Raw genomic sequence first — 13,192 nt, forward strand, 5'->3', positions numbered from 1 at the left:
AACTTCATCCAGGCAATCACTTCCTTGCTACTCGTAGTGTCGGTACAAAATGTCCTGTAGCAGTGTTGTGAAGGGCACGTACACTCACTTTCAGATGTAAATTGTGCAGGCAGTCAACACCTGCAGATTAAAGCACTGCGTTGAGCCTAAAAAGAGATGCAATTCTCATACCCTGATACTCTACCGGTTTAGGGCGATGCCCTTTACGTTCTGGGTGGGTGTGTGTGGCTCTGGGTGGGTGTGTGTGGCTCTGGGTGGGTGGGTGTGGCTCTGGGGGTGTGTGTGTGGCTCTGGGGGTGTGTGTGTGGTAGTAATTGCTGTCCGCTGAGCTCGTCCGTAGGGTATAATAGGTCTCACATTTGCGAGAGATTAAGCTAATGGCAATGCAAATGACAATCCATTTATTCACCTGTTTTCAAAACCAACACATAAATACAAATTTTGTCATTTACAATGCCAATAGCTCTAACTTTTCCAAAGGCGAAACCGTTGCATTGTAAATGCTTGTTATTTTAATTTAATTTTAATTTTTTTTATTTCTCTTTTCACTCTATAAATATGTGATATATACTTGTCCATGCCGAATCGCTGGTAAAATGGAATCCTGAGAAAATCTACTGTTTGTATATATATTTTTATAGAGATATGTACAAGTTGTAAAGTCACTCAAGGAAGAGATACAAATGGATAAACTCTAAGAATCACATAGGAGTGGTAGTGAGTATAAAGGTCTACTACATATACTAGTGCTAACCACTAGTATATGTAGTAGACCTTTATACTCACTACCATTCCTATGTGATTCTTAGAGTTAATCCATTTGTATCTCTTCCTTGAGTGACTTTACAACTTGTACATTTGCATTTTTTTCTATTTGTATCTCTTCCCTGTGTGACTTTACAACCTGTACATTTGCAAAAAAAATTCTGTTTGTATATTTTATGTAACCCAGTTGCGAATCATAGACTTAGTCTTTATGATTCGCAACTGGGTAATGTTAGAAAATCGCATTAAATAAATAAATAAACAAGCATTTACAATGCAACGGTTTCGCCTTTGGAAATGTTAACGCTATTTGCAATGTAAATGACAATGCCATTTATTTATCTGTTTTCAAAACCAACACATAAATACAAATGTTGTCATTTACAATGCCAATAGCTCAAACTTTTCCAAAGGCGAAACCGTTGCATTGTAAATGCTTGTTTAACTCGGTATCAACACAAACGGTAGTTCCGCTTCCCTGTGCTCAATAATAACTTTTTGGAGTGACGCTATCTCTGCAGGTGAAATCGCCGTGACTCAGAAGGCATTGACCTACGGGCCGGCAGCCATGATCGGTATGTCGAGAGCATGTGATTAGCTCTCACTGTGGAATGAGGCTCTGCATGTGCGTCTCCGGCGGCCGAGCCCTCCCACACTCAGCTAAGAAGTAAACCCCTGTGTTGGTGCCTCCGCCCGGAAGAAGAAACTACAGAGAGGAGGTGGGTGAAGACGGGCTGCTGGACCCGCCAAGGACAGAACAGCTGGAGCCGGATTGATGCACATGACTGGCCAGCGGGTCAGGATGCCAGAGCAGGCGCAGCGCTCGGTCGGTGTCATAATGCCCGACGGGCAGGAGATCTGCTTGGCAGTCGGGGTACGTGTTAATGCAGCAAGCCAGAGGGGGAATGGGATGCCGCAGGTGATGTGTGGAGCTTGTGTGGCGAAGGTGGGAGGGGGGCTAGGAAGGGCCGGGGGCTAAAATGAATGATTATTTAGCATTTCAGAACTTTTTCTCATGTATGAAACCCACCCTTCCAGCCCAAGGAAGGAGCAATTGCAATGTTCATTCTTTCTGCCAGGAAGTTCCCCTCTTGGATAGCTCGAAATTCTGACTCTTCTAATCAAATACTATTTCTGCTATGGTCTCCAAAATTGGCTTAGAAGTCCCGCGCGATTCTGCTGTGGCATACTGGCCAAATATTTCAGTTATGTGCAAATTACGCGGCCAGTGAAGGCACCGCGGGTTGCTGCCCTGCCCCTGACGCTTCTGTGTGTGCCCAATCACGAGCCTTGCGTTTTATGAGCTCCTCTCCTGTCACTGCGTATGTTATCTCTGGTACATCATTATTTCCGTGTGAGCAATCATTTAATAGCTGGCACTCGAGAACGGTTTCACGCGCACTCATTCGGCTTGCGTGGTTTCTAAGCAGTTTCCCAGTCTCGCTTATCATAATGTTTTGAAACCAGGATTCCTGCTGAAACGGAAATGTGACAACATAACTTTGCACTGCAGTACATCGGTGCTAAGATGAGAGTGTCGGACAACCAGGGCTTTAAGTGGGCTGGGTCTTGCCGGTGCTCAGCAGCGGCAGTTCTTAAAAGCAGGTGCCGAAATGGGTCCCCTATCACGCTCTCTATTTTTACCCTCGGGGTGGGGGTGCGTAACTTCTTCTTTTGTTTTATATAGCGCAAACTTGGAGGGCTTTACATTAGCACCAGTTACATTTCACAAGCACATATTCATTTTGTTAATCACCAGATGTACAGCTGACATTAGACTCGAACCTGCCGTCTCAGCTCGAAAGCTCTAGCCTTACGCCACATGCTCGCTCACAAAAAACTGCAGCATTTTCAGTATTATATACAACGAAAACATAGTTAGTTCATATTTATCTTATGCAACTTACAACAATTGATAAAGGCAATAGTACTGGCTTGTTGCAGGTGCCATGTCACTTGTATTTTATATCTGGCTATCTGGATGTAATGATAGAAGAAACACAATACCAATCCGGTGACACACTATGCTAAGCACAGATTTTTAGTACGTGTTTTAGGCCAGGCCCGTAATTACATTGGCCAAGCCCCTACGAGAGCCCCCCCAGTTTTTTAGTTTTTTTAATCCTACTTAAAGCCACGGGGACAACTTGTCGTCGCCATAGTGTTTTTTTGTCTGTGAAAATGTTCCCCAGGGAAAGCTACCCTAATCAGGAATTTAAAATATGTACTTGTGCCAGAAAACCAGCTCAAAACAGGCATTGTTTGGAAGTCGGCTGTGGTGGACAGAATAACACAAACTTGTCAGTAGAGTGTGTGTAGTCTAGCGAGTGGAATTGGAGTAATTGCTTCAGCAGCAGCGTCGGACTGGGAACAAACTACAACAAGTCAGGTCCCGGGCCGCGCTGTGATTGGCTGACGTCACGGGGGTGTCCCGGGCCGGCAGCCAATCACAGCGCGGCCCGGGAATGACGTCACGGGGGTGTCCCGGGCCGGCAGCCAATGGCAGCGCGGCCCGGGACAAAGGGGCGGGGCTTAAAAAAAGCACCAGAAACGCCCCCGAATCGCGTTTTCGAGAGAAAACGCGATTGACAGCCTCTGCCTCCCAATGGCTAGCCTCCATTTATGGAGCTAGCCAATTGGAAACAGAGGCTGTCCTAACCTCACTATTAAAAACAACAGATTTCGATCTAGGAGGGGCTTCGCCCCTCGCCAGGTTACGAAACCTAAAAATAGGCAGAAAAGATGGGGGGAGGTGGGGTGTCGGAGGACGATGGCTGGCAGCGAAGGGGTTACAAGAGAGGAACAAGCATTTACAATGCAATGGTTTTGCCTTTGTTAAAGTTAGAGCTATTGGCATTGCTCTTGACATTATTTTTATTTATGTTTTTTTAACATAAATAAATGGCATTGTCATTTACAATGCCACTAGCTTTATCTCTCGCAAATGACACACAGAGCCCCCCCACACACACACCCACACAAAGCTTCCCACACACACAGCCACACAAAGCTTTCCACACACACAGCCACACAAAGCTTCCCACACACACAGCCACACAAAGCTTCCCACACACACAGCCACACAGAGCCCTCCACACACACCCACACAGAGCCTTCCACACACACCCACACAGCACAAGCAGGCAACAGGGGCACAAGCAGGCAACAGGGGCACACGGAGGCACAAGCAGGCAACAGGGGCACACGGAGGCACAAGCAGGCAACAGGGGCACAAGCAGGCAACAGGGACACACGGAGGCACAAGCAGGCAACAGGGGGACACGGAGGCACAAGCAGGCAACAGGGGCACTTATGGAGGCACAAGCAGGCAACAGGGTCACGAAAACTGAGGCACACGGAGGCACAAGCAGGCAACAGGGGCACACAGAGGCACAAGCAGGCAACAGGGGCACACGGAGGCACAAGCAGGCAAAAGGGTCATGAAAACAAGCACAAGCAGGCAAAAGGGTCAGAAGCAGGAATTGTAATTTAGACGGGGCTTAAGTGGAGAACGGTCAGTAGGGAAGTAGTGCGGCTGGTGCAGTGGTTCCAGGCCGAAAGGTGAGAGGGGCTGTCTGCACCCCAGTTTGGACAGTTTCCACTACCTAACAGGGATTGGTGGGAGGGGGGCGTACTTCTTGCTTGCTTTAGGGCTGTTACTTCGGGGACGCAGTGCACGCTCCTGCCTGCTGCCTGCTGCCGCTGGGACACGACAACAGGCAGGGAGAGGACAGGCTGGGAGAGGGCAGGGAGGGGACAGGCTGGGAGAGGGCAGGCTGGGAGAGGGCAGGGAGGGGACAGGCTGGGAGAGGGCAGGCTGGGAGAGGGCAGGTTGGGAGAGGGCAGGCTGGAAGTGGACAGGCTGGGAGAGGAAAGGCTGGGAAAGGGCATGGAGGGGACAGGCTGGGAAAGGGCAGGCTGGAAGTGGACAGGCTGGGAGAGGCCAGGCTAGGAAAGGGCAGGGAGGGGACAGGCTGGGAAAGGGCAGGCTGGGAGAGAACAGGCTGGGAGTGGGCAGGCCGCGAGAGGGCAGGCCGCGAGAGGGCAGGCCGCGAGAGGGCAGGCCGCGAGAGGGCAGGCCGCGAGTGGGCAGGCCGCGAGTGGGCAGGCCGCGAGTGGGCAGGCTGGGAGTGGGCAGGCTGGGAGTGGGACAGGAACAGACTAATTTGCATATAGCCAGGTTCTGAGCTGGGATGGTGCAGTGAGCTAAAAAACAGTGTTGGATCTAGCCCTGATCTCTTGACTGGGTGAGAGTATTCCGCTTAATTCAGAAACTCTGTCCATCACCACCCCTTGTTGTTAAATATGTCTCTGCTTGGAAGCAGATGTACCAAGCAAGCTGCCCGCTTGTGCACAAGCCTCATAGCTTTTTGAGGATGCTAAATGACTTCCTGCCTTGTAGGAAACATCACCAATATCTAACTGCTGCCACATCTCTTTTTTTGCCCTTCCTGTTTAATTGGTAGCTAAAGAGCTTCCATGGAACCGGAGAGCCCGGTTAGAGGTAAGCATGGATCCATAGTCCCACCTTCCTGAAGCAGAGATCTCATCCGCAAAGAGAGGGAGGGGCCCTGAAGCCTGAACGCAGTGGTGGGTGGGGATGAGCAACATTGTGTCATCACAATATTCAAGCCCACAGCTGCATGGTCATTGCATCCTCAGAGGGCTACCTGCCAGCGCAGTAAGGTAAGAAGACGCACAATTAAATACGAAGCACGTCTACTCCAGCGAATCACAGGCGGCGCCCAAGCTAGGTCTGGAGCAAGGCACTACTCACAGAAAAACGCTTGAGATTTGGCCTTCTGTGCCCAAAGTGCATGAACGGAGGACAACCGGAGAGCCCGGTTAGAGGTAAGCATGGATCCATAGTCCCACCTTCCAGAAGCAGAGATCTCATCCGCAAAGAGAGGGAGGGGCCCTGAAGCCTGAACGCAGTGGTGGGTGGGGATGAGCAACATTGTGTCATCACAATATTCAAGCCCACAGCTGCATGGTCATTGCATCCTCAGAGGGCTACCTGCCAGCGCAGTAAGGTAAGAAGACGCACAATTAAATACGAAGCACGTCTACTCCAGCGAATCACAGGCGGCGCCCAAGCTAGGTCTGGAGCAAGGCACTACTCACAGAAAAACGCTTGAGATTTGGCCATCTGTGCCCAAAGTGCATGAACGGAGGACAAATGAGTGAGAGAAGCATTTGGAATAATCTGCTCCTACTTTGTGTTTTATGTGTATTTCTGGCCTTGCAATAGGGGGCCACCTGATTCCCTGTTACAAATGCACCTTTAACAATGCAGTAAGTGGATGATGGCCTCTTCTACCGAGCAAAGACCTCTTTTGAACTCAAACATTCTAAAATATATTTCGGTAACATTCTTCTTGAAACAAGATGCCTTTTTAAGTCACAGAAATTTTCAAAGAAGAGACCCTTTATTACAATGTCGCTGTTCCTTCACCAAATACAGCTAGAGACTTGCCACACCCAGAAAACCCAACTCAAAACATGGCCCTTCTACAAAATAAAACACATATGTAGTGTCAATTCGTGATAGTTTGTTCTACTAATCAGTAGTTACGATTATTACATTTATTTTAAAATACAAACTAGGGGTCAAGTATGAAGTCGTTTGCATGTTTAATCCGTCATGAAGTATTAATTCTGTAGAAAGAGATCCATACCTCCTCTACACTTCAGACTCTGACATTATGTATGGAAGCAGGCACACATATAGACAGGGCTTTAAGTGGGCCAGGTCCTGCCAGTGCTCAGCAACGATGTTCCAAAAAGCATCTGCTGAGACGGGTCCCTATCTCTCTGGACACAAGGGCAGAAACAGTAAAATACCAGGCGGCTGGCACTCTTTGCGAAGCACATATTTTTAGCTTTTGAGTTTTGGAGCCACGCCCTTTGTTTCATCGGTCGGTTAAGTGCATAGGAGGCTGGGGAGCCTCCGGGGAAGCTGAGTGACATTGTGGGGGGTTCACTGACTGCACAAGTCGTGACCCTGTCTCTTGTTGGTGTATACGTACAGAAACAATGCGATCAAGGAAAAATCCGACCGGCACTGTGGTTGGTAGTAAAGGACAGCCATAAATAGGGTCGCACGTCACACTGTCACTGCACCTGCTGCACTATGGACATCTACGACCATGGGTGGGGCCATGACCATCCTTTGGATGCGGCTGGATCAAGCACCCCTCTTTCCCCACCCATATGCTGCCTGTGCTTGGTTAAACATCAGAAAGTAGGTTCATTAAACACATAACCCCTCCAGCCCATTAACACGCCTGGCCTACGTTAACGAAATCTGTGTCATTAACATTCGGTATGCATAAGACAGCAAGTCCTCTCTGGAGGTATTTTCCTAGCAGTAACTGCACGCAGGCCAGGCACATGCAGACACTGCCAACAACTTACTCTTGAGAAATATACGGGGCCTCTGTGATCCTCATGAAGGGGGAGAACTAATATCATGTCACACTCACAGTTCACATGACACCCTCCTCACCATGAACAGACATTAAAAGCACAGCGCTGTAAGTCTGACAGTCGAGCAATCTGTAAATCGGCTATGAAAAGGCAAAGCATTCATGTAAACATCGAAGAGTATACTGGCATATGGGCTGTGCCACCGAGACCCCACACCAGGAAGGCAAGGCAGCATTTAAAATAAAGGCAGGTGTCAAGCACGGAGTAGAACCCTTCCATGTGCTGACAGAACTCTACTTTCGTTTTTTTGGCACCCCCCGCCCGGTGCATGCATTCCAAATGTGCCCCAGTGGAGCATTTACCGCCATCTTTACCCGAGTCCCAGCTTCTTGCCAGACGGCTGAGACCCACGGAGAAGGAGACCCGACACGAGGGAAGGAGGAGGCGCACGGGGATGCACGGGACAGAGGCGCAGGGGACATGGTGACTTCTACTACGGGGGGAGGGGCGGACACCGACAATGTGTCCCGACGCCCCTCTCCCCTTGCAGGCACTCACCGGGTCCGGCGGCTGCTGGACGAGAGCTCCCGCTCCTCGGGACTCTCCGGGGCCGCGGAGGGACGTTCTCTTTCCCCGGGGCTCCTCCTGTGCAAGCAGATCGACTCACCTGCACCTTGCGACGGCGGCACTTCTCCGGTCTCCCTTTTCGGCATGGGAGACCGGCAACATCGACGGCGGCAATCTCGCTGGCACTTCTCCGGTCTCCCTCTTTGGCATGGGAGACCGGCAACGTCCTCCGCATCTCCCGGGGCTCCCTCCAGGCCACGGGAGCCCCGCGGGCGCCGCCATACTTCTTGCCGTCTTCCTTCTTCCCCCGGGCTGCGGGGGGGCGGGCACTTCCGGCCGGCCGCGCTAGGATTGGCCGGCCGGCCGGTCACTTCCGGGTCGCCGCGGGCAGCGCGGCGGCCCGTCTCTAGCTCAGGCGGGCGGCGAAGTTTCCCGAGGAGTGGGCTCCCTCGTGGACCAGCAGTGACGTCCACGCAGCTTCACCAATCAGGAGCAGGATAGTCACTGGTGCCGGCAATGCCGGACCAGATTCGGGGGCGTTCCCGGCTTTCGGCTGACGTCGCGTGACGTCGGCAAAAGCCAAAGAATCTCGGGAACGCCTCCGAATCTGGTCCGGCATTGACGGACAGGCCCCTCGTCCAATGGCTAGGCTCCATTTATGGAGCCAGCCAATAAATGACGAGGGCCGACCCAAACCCCACTACAGTTCTCATCAGGTTTTCGCCTGCGCGAAAAAGCTGCGCAGAGCGCAGCTTTCGCCAGGCAAAACCTAACAAGCATTTACAATGCAAAGGTTTCGCCTTTGGAAAAGTTTGAGCTATTGGCATTGTAAATGACAAAATTTGTATTTATCTGTTGGTTTTGAAAACAGATAAATAAATGGCATTGTCTTTTACATTGCTAATAGCTCTAACTTTTCCAAAGGCGAAACCGTTGCAATGTAAATGCTTGTTTCCATTTCTTAGTCACTAGTCTGATGGTGGCATGGCTGCAGGCGTTCAGAGAGCCTCTACAAAAGGTGAACTTGTCCACAAGATAAGGGTGGTACTAGTTATGATGGCATTGAAAATAATGTCGCTGATTTTGAAGATGGTACAGGCTGTCAAGGGGAACCAATTGAGTTCCATCAGGATGGCAGTATTATGATAACATTTATTCCAGTCTTGGATGAGGAAGAGGTGTGGCGCCGCGGCTAGGTCAACTGACTACAGAATCTGGAGATCGCGGTTCGATCCCCGGCACCGGCAGCAGATTAGCCCAGCACCATGTGACTCTGAGCAATAGCTTACTTAAATCTTCCCGACGGCCTCCAGCGCCTAGAGACCCTTACGGGCGATTGTGCGCTTTACAAATGTTGATTATTATTATTATTATTATTATTATTATGAGACGTTCTGCTGTGTGTTGGATGAATGTAAAGGGAACCAGTGTGGAGTCTGGGAGGCCATGAAGTAGGATGTTATCATTATCCAGATGCATGAGTACAAGGGCCTAAACAGCAGTAGAAATGGTTTCACTTTCCTTAGAAGAAATAACTGGTACTGGACTGCCTTTGTTCTTTGTTTTTATGTCAATGCATTTCTTGAGTGTGAGATTGTGTCCAATATAAATCCAAATAACTTGACATTAGAGGAAAATTGGGCTTTGAAGCCATCAAGGCTCATGTTATCGAAGAAACTATTTTGCCTTTTGTTCTTGGCAAATAACAAAAATACTGTCTTGGTTAGGTTGAGCTTTTGATAGGTGCTGGACATGCAGGTGTGGGTAAAGTACAGGCATTGGATATCTGGAGGAGAGGAGGCTTTCGTATCGCCGGCATATTGGTGGTTCTTACTGCTGTTATCTTTGAGTAGTGCTCGATGGATTCCCATATAAAGGCTAAAGATGATAGAAGAGAGTACGGAACCGTGGGGGGCTGTGCAGATGATTGGAATATTTTGGGACCTGGAGTTGCCCGTGTGTACAACCACGTATCAATTGAAAAGGCAGGAGGAGCACCAGTGAAGGACATTGCCAGTGAATTCCATTGGAGACTCCAGGGTGTGGATGAGAATTGGATGGTTGACTCTTCATGGCAGTTAAGGTCTAGCTCTATATATTTGGCAGTAGTAATCTTTATCTGTGGTCAGGAGGGTATTGTCTTTGAGGTGTAAGGTAGTGGTTTCAATGACACTGCAATCTGAAGCCAGATTGGTAGTCATGAAAGAGATGGTTAGCACTGATGTGATCTTGGTGTTGAGCACAGACTGATTTTTTTAATGATCTTGCCTTGGCTTCACAACTTGGAAACATCCACTCAAGACCTTGTTTCTCATTCTCCAAAAGATCTAGCAAACATTGTGAGCCCTGGGCTGCTCACAGTCCTTCGATCTAATCTTGTGAGAAACCCCTTTTAATTTTCCTAACCTAACATCAAAATCCACTGAGAACCTCTATACCCAACCTTCTTCTTAAACACTGTTCACCATGTTGATGAACAAGATATGGTCAGGGTGACTAGGGTCAAAAATGATTTTGAGGTTATTCTGCTAATCCCATCATAGGAGACAAGACCCATCTTTAGCCACATAGACTACACCTTCAATCTTGCTCCCACTAATCCAATTCCACATCAAACTCTACAACCACTTCTACAGACTTTATGCAACAAGCAAACATCTTTACCATGGATATTCTTAATGTCAACCCAGGAAATCTGGCCAATTATTACCCATGTGGGACGATCCTTAATCTCCCATCACCCTTACCTCACCTCCATTCACCCTATATTTTCTACATGTGGCATTATTATGATTCCACTGAACAGACAAAATATGTAATATTCACAAACTCAAAAAACAACAGTCACAATTTTCTTTGCACCAAACCCAGCTTAGCACTCTTGAGAAAAATTTGATTTCTTGCTACCATGGCAGGACAGTTTATTACATATGCAATATCGAATCTACTTTCACATCTAAAACAGGACTCACCCTCCTTTTAAGGATCATCAGACCCATCCTTTGTCCCCTTCACAAATTGTGCTTTGTGCTGTTCTTTATTTTTGACTCGCCACCCGTACTCTGGCACAAGTTTAAAACTATCATCTTTGGATTACACAGTCAGATCCTTCAAGTAGGCAACTCCTTGTTTTATTCTTCTCGCTATTGAACACCTTTCTCCGAAATAGAATGTTCAGTAGAAATTAACTTGTTCTATATATTCCTATTGTTGGTCTTCTCGATAAGTTGATCAATGCTCTAAGTACAAAGTGAAGTAAACAGCTTAGTTTATTAGTGACAAGAAGTAATGTCTTCCTGCTACACCATTTGAGCAGCAACTGACGGACCACAAAACGTTCTCATGTAGTGTTCTAAGCCACCTACATGGCACATTCCACAGTCTCAACACATCCTAAGAGGTCTTCAGATTGACGGGTTAGTAATATGGGTCGGAGGGAATCTGTTCATTATTCTGGGTAGGCACTAGTTGGTTCGCTTTTTTCTGGGATTCATCATCCCTCCAACTGTACACAGCTGCCAGACTAGCCCCAGCATACACAAAACAACCTTCCATTACATTACAATATTATCTCAGCCACACTCACTCTTCAAAGTACCAGTTAAATCAGGTTTGAAAATGCATCATGCAAGATGCAATGAACCAGTACAATAATTCAAATCGGTATGAAGACATGAGCCAGTCCTTCAGCATATAGTAGCAAGGCGATTCAAGATGGAAACCCGAAAGGCTGTGACACCGAGCCTGCCCTGTACAGTGACATACAAGCTAGTCGAGGAAGAGACCAGCCTAGAATAAAACATACTAGTTAATTCCAGCATAAGTGTGGATCTTTCAGAAAGACTGCATGGCATAAGGTAAATAAAGGCCCTTCAGCTACATGTGAGCAATTAGGTCACACTGCTAGGAGTCGTGGTGGAAGGGGTATACCCTCAGAACAATAACAAACCAAGAAACAAAATGATCTCACTAGACGTGTACCAGAAGGAGCACAGAGGAAGAATATCAAAAAACCTGAGCTTAATGGCAGGCCGCACAAAATTGGCACACTCTAGAATGTGATCGGTTTGCCTATTTAGTATAGGATATCTTCTTTTGACAGTGTGGCAATCTTTTCTGACATATTTAAGTATGGGTCTTGGTAGCCCAGTTGGGTTCATGTATATTGGATCCTCTTCTCAGTTTGGCTATTCTGAAAATTCTTCTCTTTCCTTCTTCAATGAAAACGCACCCGCACTCACCGACTGTCTTCTGGCGGGGCTCTCCTCCTCACACGGGAGCCTTGCTCCCTGCAGCACTCCTCCGGCGGTCGCTTTGGGGCCGCGGGCGGGGTTCCTCTCCTCCTGGGCTCTTCTCCTAGATGCAGCAGGGCTCCCTCGCATCACGGGAGCCCTGCAAACCGGCCGCCATGCTTCTTCTTTCTTCCCCCCGGGCTGCGGGGGCGGGCACTTCCGGCCGGCCGCGCTGGGATTGGCCGGCCGGCCAACCACTTCCGGGTCGCTGCGGGCAGCGCAGCGGCCCTTCTCCTTAGGTAGGCAGGCGGGGGCTGATTTTTACGGGCAAATGCCGGGTGGGCACCGGCTCTAGATAACAATCAATCGGGAGTGGACACGGACGGCGGGAGGGGGCGGGAGTGGACACGGACGGCGGGAGGGGGCGGGAGAGGACACGGACGGCGGGAGGGGGCGGGAGCGGACACGGACGGCGGGAAACGTGCACAGGACAGCGAGGGGGGGGGCGGAAATGGACATCGCATCAGTGAAAGGGGAGGGAACGGGAAAAAACGTAACTCCGCCCTGGGAAAAAATCTCGGGAACGCCCCCGAATCTGGTCCGGCCTTGACGGACAGATCTCTGTTCCAATGGCTAGCCTCCATTTATGGAGCTAGCCAATGGGACAGGGGGGCGTATTCCATTCTCCTTACTGGAAATCAAGAGATTTCTCTGGAGGCGGAGCTAAGAGCTCCGCCCTCCAGCGAAACCTAAAAACTAGTAAACATCACACTACAAACGGCCATAGCATTTGTAGTCCTACTTCGATGTTTATGCCATGTCTCGGTTTTTGGTTTTCAAAATCAGGGCACTCTAGTCATGCTTACTGATGCACATAAATAAGTGTGTGTGTAACTTGAGTTTACACATGGGCTACCATAGCTGTATTCGTTCTGTATACTAAGGACGCTCGCAAGTCTGCACTGCTACTGTCCATGTTTATTCCTCGTACCGCAACCTGTCTTGTGTGCGTTTGCGAAGTGTGTACTATGTCGATGTTCGTTCTTCGCTGTGCCTTATGTTCTCGCTTTACCTAAGTTAACGTGCTTTTTCTCACCCCTCACAGGACAATTCAGTGAATACCGTTTGGCGGCGTCGCACGCCCGGTTTCAAGGGTTGCCTTCATCACGTCGCATGCGCAGCACCGCTCCGGCTGATGC

Source organism: Lissotriton helveticus, chromosome 5_1, assembly GCF_964261635.1.
Source record: "Lissotriton helveticus chromosome 5_1, aLisHel1.1, whole genome shotgun sequence".
NCBI classification, from domain to species: Eukaryota; Metazoa; Chordata; class Amphibia; order Caudata; family Salamandridae; genus Lissotriton; species Lissotriton helveticus.